Raw genomic sequence first — 23,391 nt, forward strand, 5'->3', positions numbered from 1 at the left:
GGTCATGGAGCGGTAACCCCGGCTGAGACCTCAGACTTAGGAGGAGAGTGAGGGAATGTAAATTTTGAGTGTCCTGAAAACCCTTGTTTCACCTGGACTCCTCCTGCAGTGCGCATGTCTACCTAGCTGAAAGTGAAAGCCCGGCCTCCCTCCCGGGCAGGAATCCCCTCTGCAGTGGTCCTTCTGCGGCAGTCTGGCAGATGGCCATGCAGTCTCTGCTAGAATGTTTCAGAGAGTGGGTCTATCAAATAGGAAAAACGCGTGCTCTAGTCAAAGACATCTCCATGCGTTGGAATGGTAAAAATCTAACAAGGGTAGAGGCTAAAATAATAACCTGCATAAAGACAGGATGGGGAGAGCTGGATTAAGACAGTTAGTCCTAAAAACAACCTTGGGGATGGTGGGGATGGGGACTGAATGAGGAGGTGGGGGGGAAGGGGCTAGGCTGAGGCATGGAAAAGTCACTGGGGGAGTTTGGGATCCGCCTGAGAGAAGGATATCCTTCCTAATGAGATGTTCTGGGTTCTGGGAGCCAGGCCTAACTGTCCCCCAACCTCTCCCCCTGTTCCCTGGGGAAGGCTCTCAGAGAAGGTTCTGGTTGGATCATTCAGTCCCCGGCAAAAGTTGGGACCAAGTCATTGACCCATGAAGGGAGCACACAGAGGTGATATCCTTGGGGACCAGGCAGGATAAAGAGTCCATTGGAAGTTGCTTCAGGAACATTGAAGCTGGTGGCTTCCCAGAGGAGATGGCTTGTGTGTTCAAGAAGGCTCTTGGAGCTGCCCTTTCCCCTGGGACCTAAAATAGGGAGGCAGCCACCATGACCTACTGGATGTCCATCCAGCCTTCATTTTCCATGAAGAGACACATAAGACCCCAGGCTTAGCCATGTGCACACATGGATGCTCATCACCCACACCCTGGGCACCCTCATGCACACGCACACTCATGCATGTACACAGACCCTGACATATGCATGCTGCTTCCTTCCCATCTTCAGCCACTCTTGTCCGGGAGAATTCATCCAGGCCCAGGACTTCTTGTCCCCTCCTCCTCCGCCCTCACTGCCCCCCCACCACCAGCCCCACCCCTGAGAAAGTACAGCTCAGGGGTCCCCAGGGCTGCACAGGAAGTGCTGTGCACATTACGGGTCAGCCAGGCTATTTTCTGTCCCGGAGCTGGAGGGAGGTTGGGCCGGGAACAGCCAGTCATGACACAGTCAGCTGTTTTCTGCCTCTTTCTCTGTGGCTTTTTTTCTGCCTCTATAATTTACAGTCAGTGTTTCTCTGTCCTGTCTCTATTTCTCTTTCAGGCCTCAGGGTCTTTTTGACCCAATGCCCTTTGCCACCTTTCACTTGATGATTGCCTTCATACCCTTCAAAACTCAGCTCAGTGCCACGTCTTTCAGAAAGCTTTCCCTGATTCCTCCTATCCAATCTGGATTCCTTTCCCCTTTGCTCCCAACGCTTTGTGTAGGATGCTCCCAGAGCACTGTGCTGTGTGGATGGGTCTCTGCCTCCCGGCTGGACTGTGAGAAACTTCAGCGCAGGTGCCCTAATGACTTTGTTTCTCAGCGTCTGCATACATAGACAGATGTCCACACGTGCATCCGTGTACATATACCTGATTTATTCACTTACTCTTGTAGTGGGAGACAGGAGACTGCAGTGGTTAAGACCTCAGACTCTGTAGTCAGACTGCCTGGATTAACATCTCAGCTGTTACTTAGGCAAGTTACTTAAACTCTTGGTTTCTCAGTTCTCTCAACTGTAAGAGGGGCTGAGACTAGTACCTGCTTTGGTGAGTTGTTGGGAGGATGAAATGAGTTAACACATGGAAGAATTGTGCTTGGCCCATAGTAAGCGCTCCCAAATGTTAGCTATATTATTATTTTCACTCACAGTAAGATGGAGAAAATTGATTTACTGGTACTTCCCTCAGGGAGAATATTGTATCTGTTTGGAAGGAATACTTTGACGAGTTGCTAGGCTATGAGCCCTCTTGTCAAGGGCTAGATCCTTGGGTGACAACAGATGGCTGCCAAACTGCCTTTTGAGGAGGGTGGGTTTGGGCAGCTGCAGGGCTTTTGTTTAACTGAGTGAGCTGCGCAAATCTGGGGCCAGAGCGGAATTGCTTGAGTCAGGAGAGTCTGGGCATGGTAAGGGGCAGGAGTGAGAGGATGTATTAGTGTTCCATTGCTGGTGAAACAAGTTACCACAAACATAGTGTCCTGAAGCATCACAAATGCATTCTTACAATTCTGGAGGTCAGCAGTCTGCAATGGGTCTCACTGGGCCAAAATCAAGGTTGTTGTCAGGCAGTGTTCCTTTCTGGAGGCTCTAGGGCAGAGTCCATTTCCTTGCCTTTTCCAGCTTCTAGAGGCCACCTCCATTCCTTGGCACATGACAACTTGCTCCTTTCTCCATCTTTAAAGCCAGCTTGAGCCCTTCTCACATTACATCACTCTGACCTGCGCTTCTGCCTTGCTCTTACACTTTTTAATGACCCCCTTAATAATCCAGGATAATCATCTCCCTCTCTTAATCTCAGCTGACTAGCAACCTTAATTCCATCTGCAACTTTAATTCCTCTTTGCCATGTAACCTAACATATTCACTGGATCTGGGGCTTAGGACGTGGACATCTTGTGGGGGGCATTATTCTGCCTACCACTGAGGACTACTGGTGGTGAGAATGAGACTGGGAATAAACATGTCTGATGAGTATTTGGGGGATCTTGCTGTGGGGTGTGAAAGTCCTCTGTTTTCCTTACAATATCTCCAGCACTCAGATGCTTCATGGAATGTATTTTCTTTGGGGGAGATGTGAAGACGTGTGGATTCTTGCTTTGAGGGTGACATGAGGAAAAACCCCAGGTTTCCCACAACAGAAAGAGCTGAAAGCTGGGTTACACGTTCGTTCACTCAATCTGTGTGTGCCAGGCTAGGCTTATAGGCCCGTGCCCTCAGGTCTTTCACAGTCTGCTGGAGGAGACAGGTGTACAGACGGAGAAGATCACTCTAGGGTAGGAAGATTGGTCATGAGGATCTGCACAGATGGAGCACAGAGGAGGCACCCAACTTAGCCTACAGAGAGGAGAGGCCAGGAAGACTTCCCTGAGGAGGTGACACCTCATCTGAGCTTGGAAGGATGAATAGAAATTCACCAGGTGAAGATGGGGAAGCATGTTCTAGCAGCCTGGGCTGTCAGAGCAAGGGAATGGAGACGAAGTGGCGAGCCAGCATGAGGGCTGTGTGTGTGTGTGTGTGTGTGTGTGTGTGTAAGTAACTATGAGCACAGTTCCTGGCATACTAGTAGCACTCAGGAAATATTTCTGTAATGAATACTTCAGTGTTAATGCTATCCTATCTCTGTTTCTAGGTAGGTCATGGCCCTGCCAAACAACCAAATAGGAGACACCTCCTTTTGGGGAAGTCCCCTGAGAGTTGCCATGACCTCCCTGAGAAGTCTTTTTCAGGGTCTCTCATGAGGAACAAAAGGAAAGTTTGTTTCATATCTGATCTCCAATACAACAATAGCTCTTCATATCTGAAGAATGCTTCATCCTTTAAAGAGTACTTTCATTTGTAATGTCTCAACTGATCATTTTTTTTTTTTCAGCTGAAGAAACCGAGGCTCAGGGAATTCACTAACCTTTCCCAAGGCCCCACAGCTATGTGGCAGAGCTGGGGCTGGACCCCAGCACACCTGCTCCTCAGCCAGGCCCTGAGCTCCTGCTAATTGCTGGATGTCCTGCCTACTTCCCTCTGGTGCTGAGGCAGCTGGGAGCTGGGCTTTGGTTGCCTAGAGCTGCCGTGACTGTTCTCCCCCGGAAGGGGTTTCCTGAGGGTGGAAGTGGGCCCCGAAGGCCTAGGGGGTGTGCATTGTTCAGCTGCACCTGGAGGGTGAGCTCACGTTCAGAGAGAGTGGGGAAGGCAGCGCCAGGGAGGGAAGGGCCTGAGCACTTCCCTTGGCCCAGGTCTCTGCCTCCATCTTTGCCTCCTCTTCCCGGGCACAGGTCCTTTCACTGAGTCCTGGGCTGACAGTCAGGAGGCCAGGGGCCCAATAAGGGACTTTGCCTCAGTTTCCCTGTCTGAAAATGAGGGTTGAGTTAGAGTGGGGTTTCCCTGAGTGTGGTCTGCTGAACATTAGTCCTACAGAATACTCTCCAAGAAAAGGGTTGCGTGGTCAAATAAGGGAAAAGCTGAAGATTTCTTCCACCCCTGGACTTTCACAGTGCACACGGGAGTGTAGAAGGCTCTGAGAAGTCCTGAAATGGAGAAACCCGAGTTAGCCAGTGTCTCTCACTTAACCTGCCTTGTACTCCTGTCCTACTGGTGTTCCACTGGAACATGTCGGGAAACGTTGGAATAGATGATCTCTCAGGTCCCTCCTCACGTCTACTAAGCTCCTTGAAGCAAAGGTTTATTGTTGACATTCCTCATATATTTTTGGCTGCCCAGCACCCCAAGCCTCCTCTTTGTTTTGAGGGAATCTCATATGAGTCTTGGAGGGGAGCAGAGCTCCATCACTCACTACAGAGGTCTGCCTTTGCAAGATATCCTCCCCTGGCTTTTCTAGCAGCTCAGGTGGGGGCAGATGATCTAGGTTCAGGACTTTGAATCCAGAGAGAATGATCCAAAGATAAGGGTCAGCAGAGGGTTCATTCAGAGAGGCTGAGCTGCAGGAGCAGGGCCGGCTCCTGCAGCAGCATCTGCACGAATTTTCTGCCTGCAGTGCCATCCCAGCTGGAGCTCCTGCTGCCGAGCCTCCCTGGGCTTCTGGTGGTTCTCTGAGCCTCATTTTTAAGTCTTCCTGTTGCTACTCTATATCCCTCCAGTAATTTTTTCCACGTATGTTAGCCAGAATTGTTACTATTACTGATCCCCGAGACTCCTGACTGAGCACATAGTAGGTGCTCAATAAATATTGATTGCATGACTGTACACAACCAATTTTTGTCCCATGATTGAGCCTACTTTCCTATTTTCAGCAATACAGTCCAATTCATTTTGTCTGGTCTCACAGCTACTGAATGCAGAGCCTCCGTGGGATGCAGCAGGGGAATCCAGAGGAGGGTCAGACTCAGTCTTTGTCTGCAAGGACCCCTAAGTCATGGGATACTGACCTGTGCCAGCACAGAGGGCTTGAGAGAGTGCTGTGGAAACACAGGAAAGTCCTGGTACTGAGGAGAAGGTGCCCCTGAGCTGGGTCTTGAGGAATGGGTAGGTCAGGATGTGAGGGAGGACATCCCAGGCTAAGGAAATGGCACAAGCTAAGGGAAGTGGGCAAGCGTGGAGCATGCAGACCTGGTATGAGTATAGCAACAGGCGAGGACCGAAGTCCATGCTAAAGAGATTGGCTTCTATTCTGTTAGCCGTGGGAGTCACTGATGTTTTGAGTAGGGAGGGACATGATGACAGCCTGAAAGGCAGTTTGGTGCCATAGGCAGAGCTTGGATTGTGGGACCAATAGGCAGATGTTGCCACTTATGAGCTATGGCTTGAGCAAGTCACTTAAACTTTCTGAGCCTCAGTCTTCTCATCCATAAAAATGGATACAATAAAACTCAGAAGAATTCTTGGGAGGATTTGAGATATTGTGTGGTATAAGGTACTTGGTATATAATACGCTCCCAATAAAGGTTGATGTTATTATCGTCATCAGATCCCTGTGCTAGAAGGATGAGTACCTTCACTGGACGAATTCCCTGAGGGTCGGGATTGTGCCTTTTATCTGGTCATCCTTAGCACAGCTCCTGGGACAGAGAAGATGCGAGGTAACATTCTTTGAATGAAAGATGGTTGGATGGAGTACTGTAGCTGGTGTGGAGGAAGGAATGGAGGGGTGAGACTCTCTGGAGGTAACTGTTGGAGGGATCCAGACCAGAGACATGAGGCCAGAACCGAGAGTGATGTGTGACTCTGAGGAAATAGAAGCTTTACGTCTTGGCAACTATTTCAATGTTGGGAGTGAGGAAGAACGAGGCTTCAGAGAGCTGAGAGGTTCTTGCCCTGGCAAAACAGAGAACGAGAAAAGGAGCTTTTTATTTTGGACGTGCTGACTTTGAAGTGGTTGGAGGACGTCCAGATGGGCCTAGGAGAGAGTATGGGCTATTTTTGTGTAGATCTGGGAGTTTGTCCCAAGGGTTGAAGGACATGGAGAGAGATTTTAGCTCAAAATATGGAAAGATTTTGGAAATAGTCTGCCTTCGAAGGTAATCAGATTCCTGTTGATGGAGGTGTTAACTGAAATAAAGAGTCTGGGTAAAGGTTAATTAAAGGAGTTTGTTTGATAATCAAGTTGAGGAACTCGAGTCCCAGGAAACAGTCCAACAGAGTATTCTGAGGAGCTGCTCCAAGGTCCACTGATCTGAGTGCAGTTTTTATACCTTTTAACAAAATAGTGCATCTGCAGGAAAGGGCTTACACATCTAATAATCATAGACTTCAAAGATAACATAAACAAGAACTTTTTGGTTATACATCAAACAAGGCTTGTAATGTTGGTGTTAGCTATGTGTGGAGGGAGGCAAGGACCAGGGTCGTCACTTTTTCTCTCAATCTCTAAGAAACGCAGCTGGGAAATGTGGGAGCGAGATACCCTTTATCTTTTCCTGTTGTGGATCTGTCCAGCTGGCGTCTTTAGTTATGAGGTGTGGGGTTGTTAGAATAGGAAATTCCAACACAGGCCTAGGGTGGCCTGCATGGCTGCTTCATGGCAGAGTATGGATTATCGTACTAACTTTAAGCCTATGCAACTTGCTTGCTAGATTTGCCTGTTAGGCCAGGGAGCAGGGTCCCAGTTTCGTTCACAGAGGTGTATGAGCAGAAGCTGGTCAGCCATTGGTGGAAAGGCACAAGGGTCCAGTAGCTGGTTGGGTCGTGTATCGGTCAGCTTTTTCTGTGTAATAGCCACAAAATCTCAGTGGTATACAACAGTAAGGAGTTATGGCTCACAGGTCTGGAGTAAACTGGGGTTGACTTGGCATCTCCCCTGATCTTGGATGGGCTCATTCACATGTTGGGGGTTGCTTGGCTGTTGGCTGATATACACCGTCTCCGCTGGGTTGACTGGTGTGGCTCGGCTCTGCTCCACATGTCTCTCATCCTCCCGCAGGCTAGCCCAGGCATGTCTCTTGGTTGTGGTGGAGATACAAGAGAGCAGAGGCAAACATGCAAGGCCTCTGGGGGCCTAGGCTCAGAACTGGCACACGGTCACTCTACTGCATTTTGTTGGTCAAAGCAGGCCACAAGGCCAGCCCAGATTCAAGGGGTAGGGAAGTAGACTCCATCTCTTCAGTGAGAAAAACTACTAAGTCATATGACAAAGGCCATGAGTCCAGGGAGGGGTGAAGGATTAGGGTCATTGATGCAATGCAAAATGGGTAGCGGTCAGACTAGGGTTTCTCAATCTGAATTCTATGCAAACCTAAATTTTGAACACTTTCCTCAGTGATTCCTTTAAGGCTTGGAGGAGGCTGAGTATGTTGGAATTTCTCCTCTGGGCTATTACAAAAGCCTCTTAACTTGGTATTAATAATGTATTATTAATAATGTATTATTAACTTGATATTAGTAATGGTAAACGCTACTGAGTGCTTGCTATATATGTGTTATATTTTAGCTCCCTATTTAATCACTGTAAGAAACTTCGAGATGGGTATTATTACTTTTGCTACGTTGTTGATGAAAAGACACTGAACCTTAGAGAGGTTAGGTAATCAGCCATTTCAGGGTCTTAGCTCTCAAATACTCTGCTTTTCCACCACCCATGTGTCCATCCCTGGGGCTGCTGATTTTTGAACAAGAACTGGAGAACGACACAGATCTCAGGGAATCAAAGGACAGGTGAGAGCCCAGGGAGGAGGCAGGAGAGCACAGCAGGGCTGACGGACAGAGGACGGGGTGGCAGAAGAGCTGGAGGTCCTCTGTCGGGGGAAGGGCAGTGTGCTCCAAGGGGGCTCCGAATTTGAGATCCTGGAGGCAGAGCCATTCTGAGTGTTGAGGCTACCCCAGGTGGGTCTGGGCCTATGGGGCCAAAGCGTGGGCTGAGGAAAACTCGTTTACTGCTTCTTTCAACTGCTGGCTACTGCATGCCTATCACATCCCAGGCACTGCTCTAGGTACCGTGGTACAGCGGGGAAGAAGCCGGACCGGGTTTCTGCCCTTTTGAAATTTACTTTCCAATGGAGGGAGACACACCAAACCTATAAACAAATCCATAATAGAACTTCAGATAGTTATAAGCACTAAAGGCCAGGTCTCTCTATAGAGGATTTCCCAGAGGGTTCAAGGTTGGGTTGATCACACAAGGCACAGATGATAAGTCACCGTCTGGTGCTCCCTGTGGGTCTGTGCTGTGTGACCATCCGGAGATCTGGCCCAAGGCAGACTGGCAGGAAGCCAAGCCTTTTTGGACTGAATTCTCAGGCCGGGGCCTTAGGTGCCCTGGGGGCAGGAAGCAGGTGTGTAGTTGGACAAGGGCAGAGCAAAGGTAGAGCTGAGGACAGTGAGGGAAGATTGATGAGGATTGTGAAATTAGAGAGATAGGGACGGGGAGGTGGGTTAAGTGTGAGAGGATGGAGTCCAGGCCAGACCCCTAGCCCAGGGAATAGCCTATGGAATACTTTTTGAACAGCGTCTGGGCTAAGAAACTTAAGGTCCCAGGGATCTTAGGTGCCAGTGATCAGTTTTGATGCCAGTTCAGAATATGGTTGCTTAGAGTAATGTATGAGGCAGCATCCCACTTCAGTGGGAAAGAGAGACCTGATAGATTCATAATGTGTGCTGTAGAGAATAGGAGAGGAGTAGCACAGTGCAGTGGTGCGTTGGGATTGTGGGGGAGCAGTTCACCTGGGTGGGGGCTTTTTTGTCACTAATATTCTCTAGAATTGCCAGTGCATGGTAATAGTAAAAATGAGGCTGAGTTTTCTTATTCTTTTAAAATTTGCTGTAGACAATGCACTGCTTTATTGCCTCTTTGCACACTCTCTCTTTTCCAAAGACTTGGAATCAGAAGATAGCTTGCTGCATTAAAGTTGGACAAACCATTGACTTTTAGAGCTTTTCCTTGTCTGTGCAGTGAAGTGCCTGGTGCGGCCTTGTTTGTATGCCTGCACTGGGCACTCTGGCCTCAGTAGGCCACCAGGGGTCTGGTTTGCACAAGAACCCCTGGGTGTAGTGGGCAAAATGGTGAAGGGTATTTGGGGATTAATTATATGGCTCCTGGACAGTAATATTAAGATCTTCTCCCCAAAAGGAGAGGAACTAAATGGAGGCGGAGGTCATGGATGAGGATGGAAGGCAGAGGGGGAAGTGGGAGAAATTGAAGGACGTGAACTCTCTCTGGACAGGGTCAGGGTTGCTGAGGATGGTGGGACTTTTAATCACGTGGTGGGGTTCAGACCATGTGGGGTTGGCTGCAGGGGTTGTGACCCTTGAGGAGAGGTCATCCTTTTACTTAGAGCTGAAGAGGGCCCTATAGGACCAGAGTCCTAGTATGCATAGGGTATGGGGATGATGTGGCCTAGCAGGACATTGGGTTCCATCTACAAGATGGGGGTGATGCTCCCTGTTTTACCAACTGTAGCAGAGGCTGTCAGTGCCCCACTCATGTCCCCTTGGCACTGACTATTCCTGCACCTGCTGCCGTGTCAACTTGCATTTCTCTGTCTGGGGACTTTCTCCAGCTACAGGAGCCTGCTCAGCCCCCTCACAGGGCAGTCTGGAAGCTTGGAGAGTTAAGGTGTCAGGAGCAGCCCTCACCCAAAGATAGGTGGGAGTGGTGGATAAATGTTTCAACTTGCTTGCATCTCTGGGGGACAGTGGTGTTCTGTGCTGTGTTCCAGAGATCCCCAGTGGGACTGAGCTCCAGTTGCCAACGGTCCCTGCCCACTGATGCCCCCATATTAGTTTCCTCCCTTCTCTCTCTCTCTCCCCTTATGGGAACTTCCTGGAATCAGCTCCCAAATAAACTACTTTGCACTTAAACTCTTGCCTCAGGGCCTGCTTTAGGGGTAACCCAAACTAAGACACTAACCTAATGGGTCCGTTGTGAGCTTCCTGGTAAAAAATGAGGAGTAGCTATGGCAGGTTGGTAACAGCTTCTTAGGAAAATAATATAGTAGCCTGATAAGTGCTTTGTAAACTAAAGACCCCTACAAATACAATGGGCTGTGGGGCTGGCTAGGGCACGATGAGAAGAACACGGACCTTGTGGTCTGGCAGACGTGGATTTATATCCCAACTGTGTACCAGTTGCTGTGTGGCCTTGGACAAATCGCTTTGCCTCTTTGAGCGTCAGTCTCCTCATCTGAGAAAGGTGTTGGGCAGCAAATCTTACTTCTCCTATTCTCTATGAGCACTGAGAACGGTGATGCTGGTAAGGGGACAGGCACAGAGATTGGCCGAGAAGCAGGCACCCAGTGGTGGGTGCACTCCTGCTCTCAAAGGTTAGCCTGCTGTGCTTCTGAGGTCAGTGACGGTACTTGTGGGCTGGCAGCCCCTGGGGACTTCCCTTTCCAGTGAAGGCAGACTTTGGGTTGGGTACTTTATCTCTGGAGTGCCTGGGACCTCGCTGTCCCACCTCTGACTCTAAACCTGGCATTCTGGACTGAGTGAGCTCCAGGGAGGGCCTGGCCCTGCCCCTGCCTCCACAGCCCTAGCTAGCAGCCTGGCAGCCAGGCCTGTCCAGGCTTATCAGCTCCCATGTTTGCTCAGGATGGGTAAGGGCCTCCTCCTCCCCTCAGAAAACAAGAAAACATGTTTTGCCAGTGGCAGGGTGGAGAGTGGGGTGGCCTCTCTGGCTTTAGGCTGGCCCCCCAGCAAGGCCGCCAGCAGGCGGGCAGCCTGTTGTTGTTGGAGTGGAGAGCTGGCTCACCAGCCTCCCGTTTCCTCCAGCTGTCCAAGCACGGCGGGCTGGGGAGGAAGCCCCCGGTCTGCGGGCCCCAGCCAAACCCCCTGTCACAACAAGGGAACAATAGCCTGGATGGGCTGGTGGGTGGGTAGAAGGCCAGCTCTTCTGTTCCCTGCTCCCACCAGAGACAGCGAAAGGTTGTTGGTAGGTCTGCCCCCCACCACCTCCCCTACCCACTGTCTTGTTTTCCACCTTGTTGGGCACACTGTCTCCCACCGTGGGGCCAAGGAAAACAGCGGCCTCAGGAAATGTCTATGGTCTGTTGCTGGGGTTCCACGGCTCTGGGAGTTAGCAGAGCTGAGGGAGGGGACCAGAGAGGGCTCAGCATCGCACAGGCTCCATTCTGCCTGGGTAGCTAATGAGTCACGGGTCAGTTTCCCCTAAGAAACTTGAGGACTTTGTCTCCTTGCATCTTTGTGTCCTGTGCCCCAGCACAGGGCCTGGCACAGAGCAGATGGCAGAAGTGATTTGTTGACTAAATCAATGAAAGATCAAACCTATGAATAGGTTCAATTTCTAGCTCTGCTACCTGGTGGCTGTGTGACTTTCAGCAGGTTACTAAACTTCTCTAACCCTTACTTTCCTCATCTGTAGAATAAGTACCTCATAGAATTGTTGTGAAAATTACATGTGCTTCTAGCATCTTGGTTTTCTCTTGAGGAGCATACAACACAATAAGCCCAATATATTATAACTAGCGTTAGTACATGATTGTTGCTGTTGGTGTTATCGTCAGTGTGTAATTTAGAGGAGGTTGCCACAATATTTGTAGTCAGAGGTCTATAGTTTTGTCTCCATGGGTACAGGAAGAGGGGCTGAGGAGATGCTATCCCTCTCCCCACCCATTCACAGCCCTCTGTGTTGTTGGCTGGCTCCTAGGAGCCTGGTCAGCCTTGGTAGCCCCTAGGAATGAGGAAAGCAGTTTTGGGTCTACTGAGGGCCTCCTGCATCTGGGTCTGTGTAGGCCCTTACCATCCATTACTTAGTTTAATCTTCACAACAACGCTGTGAAGAAGACGTTATGATTCTCATCTTACAGAAGGGGACCCTGAGGCTCAGAGAGATGGAGTCACATGGCTGGTAATTCATAAGGAGTTTAAGATCTAGGTCTTAGAAAGCCAAGTTATGTTCATTCTGTTGTGCCTCACTGCCTAGAGATAAAGATAAAGAGATAAAAAATCATTGACTTTGGACTCAGGATTATAATAGGAAGTCAAGATGAAGGTTTGAGCATAGAGTTGGAGATGGAAACTGGAGTGGGGAGCTGAGCCCACCACGAAGTAGGGCTTTTGGGGAGTTGTGTTCAGAGTAACAATAATGCCAACAATAAAAACCCACCTAGCTCTCCATGGCTTGATACAATAAAGGTTTACTTTTTGATTATTTCACAGTCTGGTGCAGGGTGGTGGGAGCTCTGGTCTATGTAGTCATTTAGGGACCCAGGCTCCTTTTGTGTTGTGGCTCCACCATGTTCTTGGGTCTCAGAGTCCTCCACTGGGTCCTCTCCATCCTCCAGCAAACAGAGAGAGCACCGAGAAGGCAACTCACTCTTAAACGCCTTGTCCAGATGTAACTCATATCACTTTCATCTACACTCTATTGGTGAGAACTAGTTGCATAGTCCAACCTAGATACAAGGAGGCTAGAAATGGGATCTACCAATGTGTCCAGGAAGAAGAGGACAACATGATATGGGTGAGCCCTAGCAGGCTCTGCCACAAAAATGTCAATGGATTAAAAAATATAGCTAACAATTATTGAACTCTTTCCATATGTAAGATACTGTGCTTAGTTCCCTATAGAGGTTATCTCATTTAATTCTCATTTAATCCTTGCAGCAACCCTGTAAGGTAGATATTAATGGAAATGACTCCCCACTTTACAGCTGAGGAAACTGGCAACTATTGATCTGCTTTCTCTCACTGAAGTTTTATCTTTTCTAGAATTCCATATAAATGGAATCATATAGTATATTGTTTTTTATGTTTGGTTTTTTCACTTAGTATGTTTTTGAGATTCATCCGTGTTGTTGGTATGATCAGTCTTTTTCATTTTAGCCTTTCTAGTGGGTTTTGTAGTGGTATTTAATTATGGTTTTAATTTGCATTTCCTTAGTTACTAATATTATTGAGCATCTTTCCGTGTATTTCAGTTATTATTTTTGATGAAGTCCCATTTATCAATTTTTTCTTCTATGGTTTATGCATTTTGTGTTCTATCTAAGAAATCTTTTCTTAACCTAACTTCACAAATCTTTACCTAACCCAAGAATTTCTCTTCTTTTTACTTTTAGAAGATTTATATGATTAGCTCTCAAGTTTAGGTTTTTGAACTATTTTGGGTTAATTTTTAGATGTGAGGTAAGAGCTCAGGTTCCTTTTTTCCCCTCCACATCCAATTGTTCCAGCACTCTTTGATGAAAAAACTATCTTTTCCATTCTTATTTACCTTGGCGTCTTTGTCAAAAATCAACTGACCACATATATGTAGGTCTATTTCTGGACTTTCTATTCAGTTCTGTTGATCTATATGTCTATCCTTGTAATGATACCATAGCTTTCTGATTATAGTAGTTTTATAGTAAGTCTTAAAAACAGGCAATATATGTCCTCCAACCTAGTCTAAATTCACTTATTAGTTCTAGTATCTCTTTTTTGTAGATTCCTTAGGATTTTATAAACAATCATGTCATCTGAGAATAAAGACAATTTGACTTCTTTCCTTGCAAAGATGGGTGCTTTTTTTTCTTGCTTCATTGCATTGGCCAGTAAAATGTTGAACAGAAGTAGTGAGATCAGACATCCTTGCCTAGTTCACCATTATGATGTTAGCAGTAGATTTTTTGTAGACACTCTTTATCAGACTAAAGAAGTTCTCTTCTGTTCTTAGATTACTGAGAGTTTTTAATCGTGATTACATGTTGAATTTTATTAAATGCTTTTCTTGTGTCTATTGAAATGTTCACATGGTTTGATTTTCTAATGTTACACCAAACTTGCATTTCTGGAATAATGCCCACTTAGTCATAATGTATTATTCTCTCTATATATCCCTAAATTTTTGTTAGGGACTTTTGTGTCTATGTTCATGAGGGGTATTGGTCTATCATTTATTTTTTTTCTTTTCTTCTTTTCTTTTTTTTTTTTTTCTTTTCTTTTCTTTTCTTTTCTTTTCTTTTCTTTTCTTTTCTTTTCTTTTCTTTTCTTTTCTTTTCTTTTCTTTTCTTTTCTTTTCTTCTCTTCTCTTCTCTTCTCTTCTCTTCTCTTTTTCCTCCCTTCCTCCCACCCTTCCTTCCTTCCTTCCTTACTCCCTCCCTCCCTTCCTTCTGGAATGTCTTTATTTGTTTTTTTTTTTTTTTTAAATCACGGTAATGCTTGCTTCATAAATTGAGTTGAGATATATTCCCTCCTTTTCTATTTTCTGGAATGTTTGTGTAGAATTTTTAATATTTTTATGTGTTTGGTAGAATTCACCAGTGATGTCATCTGGGTCTGGAGTTTTCTTTGTGGGAAGATTTTAAGCTACAAATTCCATTTCTTTAGTAGATATGGGGCTGTTCATGTTATCTGTTTCTTCTTGAGTGTGCTTTGGTTGTTTGTGTCTTTCAAGGGAACTTGCACATTTTATCTAAATTGTTGAATTTGTTGGCATGAAGTTGTCCATAATATTTCCTTATCATCCTTTTAATGTCTGTAGGATCTATAGAGGGGGCCACTCTTTCATATTTGATGTTGGTAATTTGTGTCTTCCTTTTTGTCTTGATCAATCTGGCTAATGGTTTATCAATTTTGTATGTCTTTTTAAAGAACCAGTTTGGTTTCATTGATTTTCTCTATTGTTCATCTATTTTCTATTTCATGGACTTCTTTTTTTTTTTTTTGTGAGGTAGATCAGCCCTGAGCTAACATCTATTGCCAATCCTCCTCCTTTTTTCCCCTTTTTCTCCCCAAAGCCCCAGTAGATAGTTGTATGTCGTAGTTGCACATCCTTCTTAGTTGCTGTATGTGGGACGCCGCCTCAGCATGGCCGGACAAGTGGTGCGTTGGTGCACGCCCGGGATCCAAACCTGGGATGCCAGTAGCAGAGTGTGCGCACTTAACCACTAAGCCATGGGGCCAGCCCCATTGACTTCTGATCTTATCTTTATTATTTCTTTTCTTTAATTTAGGTTCACTTTGATCTTTTTCTAGCTTCTTAAAGTAGAAGCTTAGATTATTGATTTTAGAACTTTTTCTTTTCTAATAGAAGTATTTAAAGCTACAAATTTCTGTCTAAACACTGCTTAAGCTGCACCATGCAAATTTTATGTTGTATTTTCATTTTCATTCAGTTTAAAATATTTTAAAATTTTCCTTGTGACTCCTTTGATCCTTATTTATAAGTGTGTTATTTCCCAAATATTTTGGTTTTTTCCAGGTATCTTTATATATATATATATTTTGTTTGTTTGTTTGTTTGTTTGTTTTGTGTGTGAGGAAGATCAGCCCTGAGCTAACATCCATGCCAATCCTCCTCTTTTCACTGAGGAAGACCGGCCCTGAGCTAACATCTGTGCCCATCTTCATCCACTTTATGTGGGATGCTGCCACAGCATGGCCTGACAAGTTGTGCGTTGGTGTGCGCCGGGATCCGAACCCGGGCTGCCAGCAGCAGAGCACGTGCACTTGACCGCTACACCATGGGGCCAGCCCATCTTTATATTATGGATTTCAAGTTCAATTCCATTGTGGTCAAAGAACATATATGATTTCAATTCTTTAAAATTTATTGAGATTGGTTTTATGGCCCAACATATGATCTGTCTTGGTGATATTCCACATACACTTAAAAAGAATGTGTATTCTTCTCTTGTTAGGTAGAGAGTTGCATAAATGTCAGTTGGATTAAATTGGTTGATAGTGTTGTTAAAGGCTTTTCTATTCTTACTAATTTTTTGGTCTATTTGTTCTATCAATTACTGAAAGAGAAAGATTGAAATCCTCAGCTATAATTATAGATTTGTCTATTTCTCCCTTGTTAAAAAACGAAATTCAACTGAGTAAATTTTAAAGATCTTATTGGCTTTATTTAATGATTCCTGAATTGGGCAGCATCCAATCTAGCTGATAGAAAGGAGCTCGGAGGAGCTGTACAAATGCAGGACTTTTATAAGCAGAAGGGAGCGGGAACAAGGAAGTTATACTGGCAAAAAAGTGGGCTGGTTATTGCAAGGTTACTGTCCTTTACGGGATGGCGGGGGTCTATCAGGCAGATTACCTAACTAGTGCTGGTCAGATGATTCCTGATTGACTGGTTTAAGATTCCATTTCTGGGAGAGCTGAAACTGTAATTAAGTTAGGTCTCAGTTTGGTGACATGGGGCTCAACATAAGTGACTCTATTTTGGGTCTGTTGTCTTGTTTTTAATACCTTTCGGTTCTATCAATTTTTGCTTCATGTATTTTGAGATTCTGTTGCTAGATGCATGCATACCCATCTAGGATTGATATGTATTCTTGAACTGGTGCCTTTACATTATGAGATGCCCCTCTTATCCTGGTCATGCTCCTTGTTCTCAAGTATATTTTGTTTGATATTAATATGGCCACTCAACTATCTCAGGATTTGCATGGTATTTTTCCATCCTTTTTTAAAAAAGTAGACTTTATTTTTTACAGCAGTTTTAAGTTCACAGCAAAATTAAGCAGAAATTACAGAGAGTTCCCATATATCCCCTGCCTCTCCCCTGCTCCCCCAGGCTCTCCCACTATCAAAATCCAGCACCAGAGTGGTACATTTGCTATAATCGATGAACCTACATTGATGCATTATCATCCCTCAAAGTCTATAGTTTACATTAGGGTTCACTCTTGGTGTTGTATATTCTATGGGTTTTGACAACTGCATAAAGACATGTATCTACCATTATAGTACATACAGAGTAGTTTCGTCGTCCTAAAATCATCTATACTCTGCCTTTTCATCCTTCTCTCCTCTCTAACTCCTGGCAACCACTGATCTTTTTACTGTCTCCACAGTTTTGCCTTTTCCAGAATGTCATATAATTGGAATCATACAGTATGTAGCCTTTTTAGATTGGCTTCATTTACTAAGTAATATGCATTTAAGTTTCCTCCATGTCTTTTCATGGCTTAATAGCTCATTTCTTTTTAGTGCTAATATTCCATTGTCTGAATGTACCGCAGTTTATTATCCATTCACCTACTGAAGAGCATCTTAGTTGTCTCCAAGTTTTGGAAATTGTGAATAAAGCTGCTATAGACATCTATGTGCAAATTTTTGTGGACATAAGTTTTCAACCCCTTTGAGTATGATGTTGAAAAGGAGTGGTGAGGGGATACCTTTGCCCTTTTCCTAATCTTAGTGGGAAAGCTTCTAGTTTCTCACCATTAAATATTATGTTAGCTGTAGATTTTTTGTAGATATTCTTTATCAAGTTAAGGACGTTCCCCTTTATTCTGAGTTTACTGAGAATTTTTATCATGAATGGGTTTGGATTTTGTCAAATGCTTTTTCTGCATCTATTGATATAATCATGTGATTTTTCTTCTTTAGCCTGTTGATGTGATGGATTATATTCATTGATTTTTGAATGTTGAACCAGCCTTGCATACCTGGGATAAATTCCACTTGGTCATAATGTATAAATCTTTTTATACATTGGTGGACTTGATTTGCTAATATTTTGTTGAGTATTTTTGCATCTATGTTCATGAGAGATTTTGGTCTGTAGTTTTCTTTTCTTATATAATGTCTTTGTCTTGTTTTGGTATTATGGTAATGCTGGCCTCATAGAATGAATTAGCAAGTATTCCCTCTGTTTCTATCTTCTGAAAGAAATTGTAGAGAACTGGTAAAATTTCTTCCTTAAATGTTGGGAAGAATTCACCAGTGAACCCATGTGGGCCTGGTGCTTTCTGTTTTGGAAGTTTGGTGTTTTCTGTATTGATTCAATTTCTTTAATAGTTGTAGTCCTATTCAGATCATCTATTCTTGTGTGAGTTTTGGCAGATTGTGTCTTTCAAGGAATTGGTCTGTTTTATCTAGGTCATCAAATTTGTGAGCATGGACTTGTTCATAGTATTCGTTTATTATCCTTTTAATGTCCATGAGATCTGTATTGATGTCCACTCTTTTATTTATGATATTAGTAATTTGTGTTCTCTCTCTTTTTTTCTTAGTCTGGCTAAAGGCTTATTGATTTTGCTTACCTTTTCAAAGAACCAGCTTTTGTTTTTTAGTTTTTCTCTGTTGATTTCTTGTTTTCCATTTCATTGATTTTTTTGCTCTAATTTTTATTATTTCTTTTCTTCTGTTTACTTTTGGTTTGATTTTCTCTTCTTTTTCTAGTTTCCTTATGTGGAAGCTTAGGTGATTGGTTTTAGATCTTTCTTCTTTTCTAATGAAGCACTCAATGCTATAACTTTCCCTCTAAGTGTTGCTTTTTCTGCAGCCCACAAATTTTGATAAGTTGTGTTTTCATGTAGTTCAGAGTATTTTTATATTTCTCTTGAGATTTCTTTGACTCATGTACTGTTTATAAATGTGTTGTTCAATATCCAAGGGTTTTGGGATTTTTCCAGCTATCTTTTTGTTATTGATTTCTAGTTTAATTCTATTGTGTCTGAGAGCAGATATTGTATGATTTCTATTCTTTTGAATTTAAGCTGTATTTTACAGCCCAGAATGTGGTCTATCTTGTTGAATGTTCCATGTGAGCTTGAGAAGAACATGTATTCTGCTGTTGTTGGGTGGAGTAGTCTATGGATGACAATTGTATCCAGTTGATTGATGGTGGTGTTGAGTTCAACTGCATCTTTACTGATTTCCTGCCTGCTGGATCTGTTTATTTCTGACAGAGGGGTGTTGAATTTTCCAGCTATAATAGTGGATTCATCTTTTTCTTCTTGCAGTTCGATCAGTTTTTGCCTCATGTATTTTAATGCTTTCTGTTGTTAGATGCTTCCGTGTTGAGGATTGTTATGTCTTCTTGGAGAACTGGCCCCTTTGTTATTATGTAATGCTCCTCTTTATTCCTGATAACTTACCTTGCTCTGAAGTCTGCCCTGTATAAATTAATATAGCTACTCCTACTTTCCTTTGATCAGTGTTCGCATGATATTCTTTCTTCACGCATTTACTTTTAATCCATCTGTGTTTTTATATTTAAAGTGGGTTTCTTGTAGACAACATATAGTTGGGTCTTGCTTTTATCCACTCAGACACTCTCTGTCATTTAATTGGTGTATTTACATCATTGATGTTTAAAGTGATTATTGATACAGTTAGGTTAATGTCTTCCATATTTGTTACTCTTTTCTATTTGTTGTCCTTGTTCTTTTTCTTATTTTTGTCTTCTACTCTTTTTCTGCCTTTTGTGGTTTTAATGGAACATTTTATATGATTCCATTTTCTTTCCTTTCTTAGCATATCAGTTATATATATATATACACACATTTTACTTTTTTAAATGGTTTACATTTTGCAATATACATTTACAACTAATCCAAATCCACTTTCAAGTAATACTATACCACTTCACGGGTACTGTGAGTACCTTATAATAACAAAATAATCCTAATTCCTCCCTACAGTTCATTGTATCATTGCTTTCATTCATTTCACTTATACATAAGCACACAAACACACTCAAATGTATATTTGCTATTATTATTTTTGAACAAACTGTTATCTGTTAGATCAACTAAGAATAAGAAAAATAAAAGTTTTTATTTTATCTTCATTTGTTCCTTCTCTGATGCTCTTCTTTTCTTTATGTAGGTCTGAGTTTCTGACCTATATCATTTTCCTTCTCCCCAAAGAACTTCTTTTAACATTTCTTGCAAGGCAAGTCTACTGGCAACAGATTTTCTCAATTTTTGTGTGAGAAAGGCTTTATTTCTCCTTCACTTTGGAGAGTAATTTTGCTAGGTACAGAATTCTAGGTTGGTAATGTTTTTCTCTGAACACTTTAAATATTTCACTCTATTTTTGCTTGCATAGTTTCTGAGGAGAAGTCAGATATGATTCTTATCTTTGCTCCTTTATACATAAGCTGTTTTTTTTCTCTGATGTCTTTCAGGATTTTTTCTTTATTTTATATTTTATGTGATTTGAATATGATATGCTTAGGTGTGGTTTTTTTTTTTTTTTGCATTTATCCTGCTTGTTTTCTCTGAGCTTCCTAGATCTGTGGTTTAGTATCTAACATTAATTTGGGGGAAATTCTGAGTCATTATTGCTTCAAATATTTCTTCTGCTCCTTTCTCTCTTTCTTCTGGTATTCCCATTATGTGTATGTTATACTTTTTGTAGTTGTCCCCCAGTTCTTGGCTATTCTGTTCTGGTTTTTTTTTTTTTTTTTATTCTTTTTGCTTTTTGCTTTTAAGTTTTGGAAGTTTCTATTCAGATGTCTTCATGCTCAGAGATTCTTTCTTCAGCTATGTCCAGTCTGCTAATAAGCCCATCAAAGGCATTCTTCATTTCTATTACAGTGTTTTTCATCTCTAGTATCTCTTTTTGATTCTTTCTTAGAATTTCTATCTCTCTGCTTACATTGCCCATCTGTTCTTGCATCCTGTCTACTTTATCCATTAGAGCCCTTAGCATATTAATCATAGTTGTTTTACATTCCCAGGCCGATAAGCCCAACATCCCTGCCATATCTGTGTCTAGTTCTGATGTTTGCTCTCTCTCCTCAAACTGTGTTTTTGCCTTTTAGTATGCCTTGTAATTTTTTCTTAATAGCTGGTCTTGATGCACTAGGTAAAGGGAACTGCTGTAAGTAGGTCTTCAGTATTGTGGTGGCAAGGTGTGGGGGCAGGGGAAGTGTTCTATAGTCCTATGATTAGTCTCAATCTTTTTTTTTTTTGGTGAGGAAGACTGGCTCTGAGCTAACATCTGTGCCAGTCTTCCTCTATTTTGTATGTGGGATACTGCCACAGCATGGCTTGATGAGTGGTGTGTAGGTCTGTGCCTGGGATCCGAACCTGTGAACCCCGGGCTGCCGAAGTGGAGCACGTGAACTTAACCACTACACCACGGGGCCAGCCCCATAGTCTCAATCTTTTAATGAGCCTGTGACTCTGGACTGTGAGCTTCACAAGTGCTTCTCAGGTTTTTCTCCCCTCTCCCCTTAGGTGGAATAAGTTGGCTATAGTGGGCTGGAGTTGAGTATTTCCCTTCCCCCACGTCTGTTAGGCTCTGATAAAACTTTAGCAGGTTAGGCTATGGTTAAATAGTTTCTCCTGAGGACAGACCTTGCAAAGAAGATCAGAATGCTCAGGTGTATTTAAAAATGGCTACTTTCCCCCTCCCCCTGCTGGAAGCATGAGGGGATTTTTCTCTGATATTCACTGTGAGAACCTAGTTGAGCTCCCGAAGGTAAAACTCACAGAACTGTGAGGACCCCCCTATGACTGGGTTCTCCTGGAGTTTTCAACTCTAGGACTTGTCCATACTGAGACTCCAGGGATTCATCAATTACAGTTTAGGTTTTCCTACCCCAGCACTGGTTCTGTCAGAAGTTTCAGCTCATGGGTCCAGTATGTTGTGATTTTCTATATTCACCTGTTGGTCTCTCCTTTTTGGGGGGCAGTGGTCTGCTCTGTGACCTCATTTCTCTTACAGATCCAAGAAGAGTTGTTGATTTTTCAGTTCGTTCAGCTTTTTACTTGTTGTTTGGATGGAGTAGCACTCTAAGCTCCTTACATGCTGGGCTGGAAACTGGAAGTCTCACTTTCATTGTTGAAATATATTTTCCCCGGATTTAAAGTTCTAGATTGATAGTTTTTTTTTTCAACTCTAAAAAATATTGCTCTATTTTGTTTTGGCTTGCTTAGTTTTTGATGAGAAATTTTCTGTCATTCTTTGTTCCTCTATATGTAATGTTACTTTTTATTCTGGATGCTATTAAGATTTTCTCGGGGGCCAGCCTGGTGGCGCAAGCGGTGGGTGCATGTGCTCCACTTCAGCAGCCCGGGGTTCACCAGTTCGGATCCCGGGCACTCACTGATGCACCGCTTGTCAAGCCATGCTGTGGTGGCGTCCCATATAAAGTGGAGGAGGATGGGGACAGATGTTAGCCCAGGGCCAGTCTTCCTCAGCAAAAAGAGGAGGATTGGCATTGGACGTTAGCTCAGGTCTGGTCTTCCTCACAAAAAAAAAAATAAAAAGACTTTCTCTGTATCTCCGGTTTTCAACTATTTGATTAATATGTACCTTGGTGTGATTATACTTATTTTTCTTGAGTTTCATTGAGCTTTATCATTGAGATTCTGTGAGTTTATGTCTTTCATCAAAGTTGAAATTTTTTCAGCCATTTCTTTTTTAAAATATTTTTTCTGTCCTCTCTCTCTCTTTTTTTTTTTTGGTGAGGAAGATTAGCCCTGAGCTAACATCTGTTGCCAATCCTCCTCTTTTTGCTGAGGGAAAACGGGCCCTGAGCTAACATCTGTGCCCATCTTCCTCTCCTTTATATGTGGGACGCCTGCCACAGCATGGCTTGATAAGTGGTGGATAGGTCTGCGCCTGGGATCTGAACCTGCAAACCCTGGTCCCCGAAGCAGAGTGCAAGAACTTAACCACTACGCCACTGGGCCGGCCCCCTTTTCTGTCCTTTCTTTTATCTTTTCTACTTCTGATATTTTCCCATTCATTTGTTAGACTACCTGATATTGTCTCATAGGTCAATAATGCTTTGCTCATTTTTTTTCAGTTTTTCTTTTTGCACTTCATTTTGGATAGTTTCTCTTGATATATCTTCAACTTTACTCATAATCTTTACTACAATATCTAATCTGATGTAAATCTCATCCAGTGTATTTCTTTTCTTTTTTTTTTTTTTTTGGTGAGGAAGATCAGCCCCGAGCTAACACCCAATGCCAATCCTCCTCTTTTCGCTGAGGAAGACTGGCCCTGGGCTGACATCTGTGCCTATCTTTCTCCACTTTATATGGGATGCCGCCACACCATGGCCTGACAAGTGGTGCCTCGGTGTGTGCCTGGGATCTGAACCCGGGCTGCCAGCAGTGGAGCAAGCGCACTTAACTGCTACGCCACGGGGCCGGCCCCCGTCATCCAGTGTATTTCTAAATTTCAGATATGGCATTTTTTTCTCTACGTGAGTTGCATTTTAGTCTTTTAAAAAATATCTTCCATTGTTGGCTTCAGCATATTCATATTTTCCTTTATATCTTTGAGCGTAATTTTTTTTTTTTGTGAGGAAGATCAGTCCTGAGCTAACATCTATGCCAATCCTCCTCTTTTTGCTGAGGAAGACTGGCCCTGAGCTAACATCTGTGCCGATCTTCCTCCACTTTATGTGGGACGCCGCCACAGCATGGCCTGACAAGCAGTGCGTTGGTGCGCGCCCGGGATCTGAACCTGGGCCACGAGCAGTGGAGCGCGCGCACTGAACTGCTATGCCACGGGGCCGGCCCCGTAATTTTTTTTGTATATAAAATAACTCACTTTT

The sequence above is a fragment of the Ceratotherium simum genome, chromosome 22 (genome assembly GCF_057802395.1).
Source record: "Ceratotherium simum simum isolate JZ-2026a chromosome 22, ASM5780239v1, whole genome shotgun sequence".
Taxonomy (NCBI): Eukaryota; Metazoa; Chordata; class Mammalia; order Perissodactyla; family Rhinocerotidae; genus Ceratotherium; species Ceratotherium simum.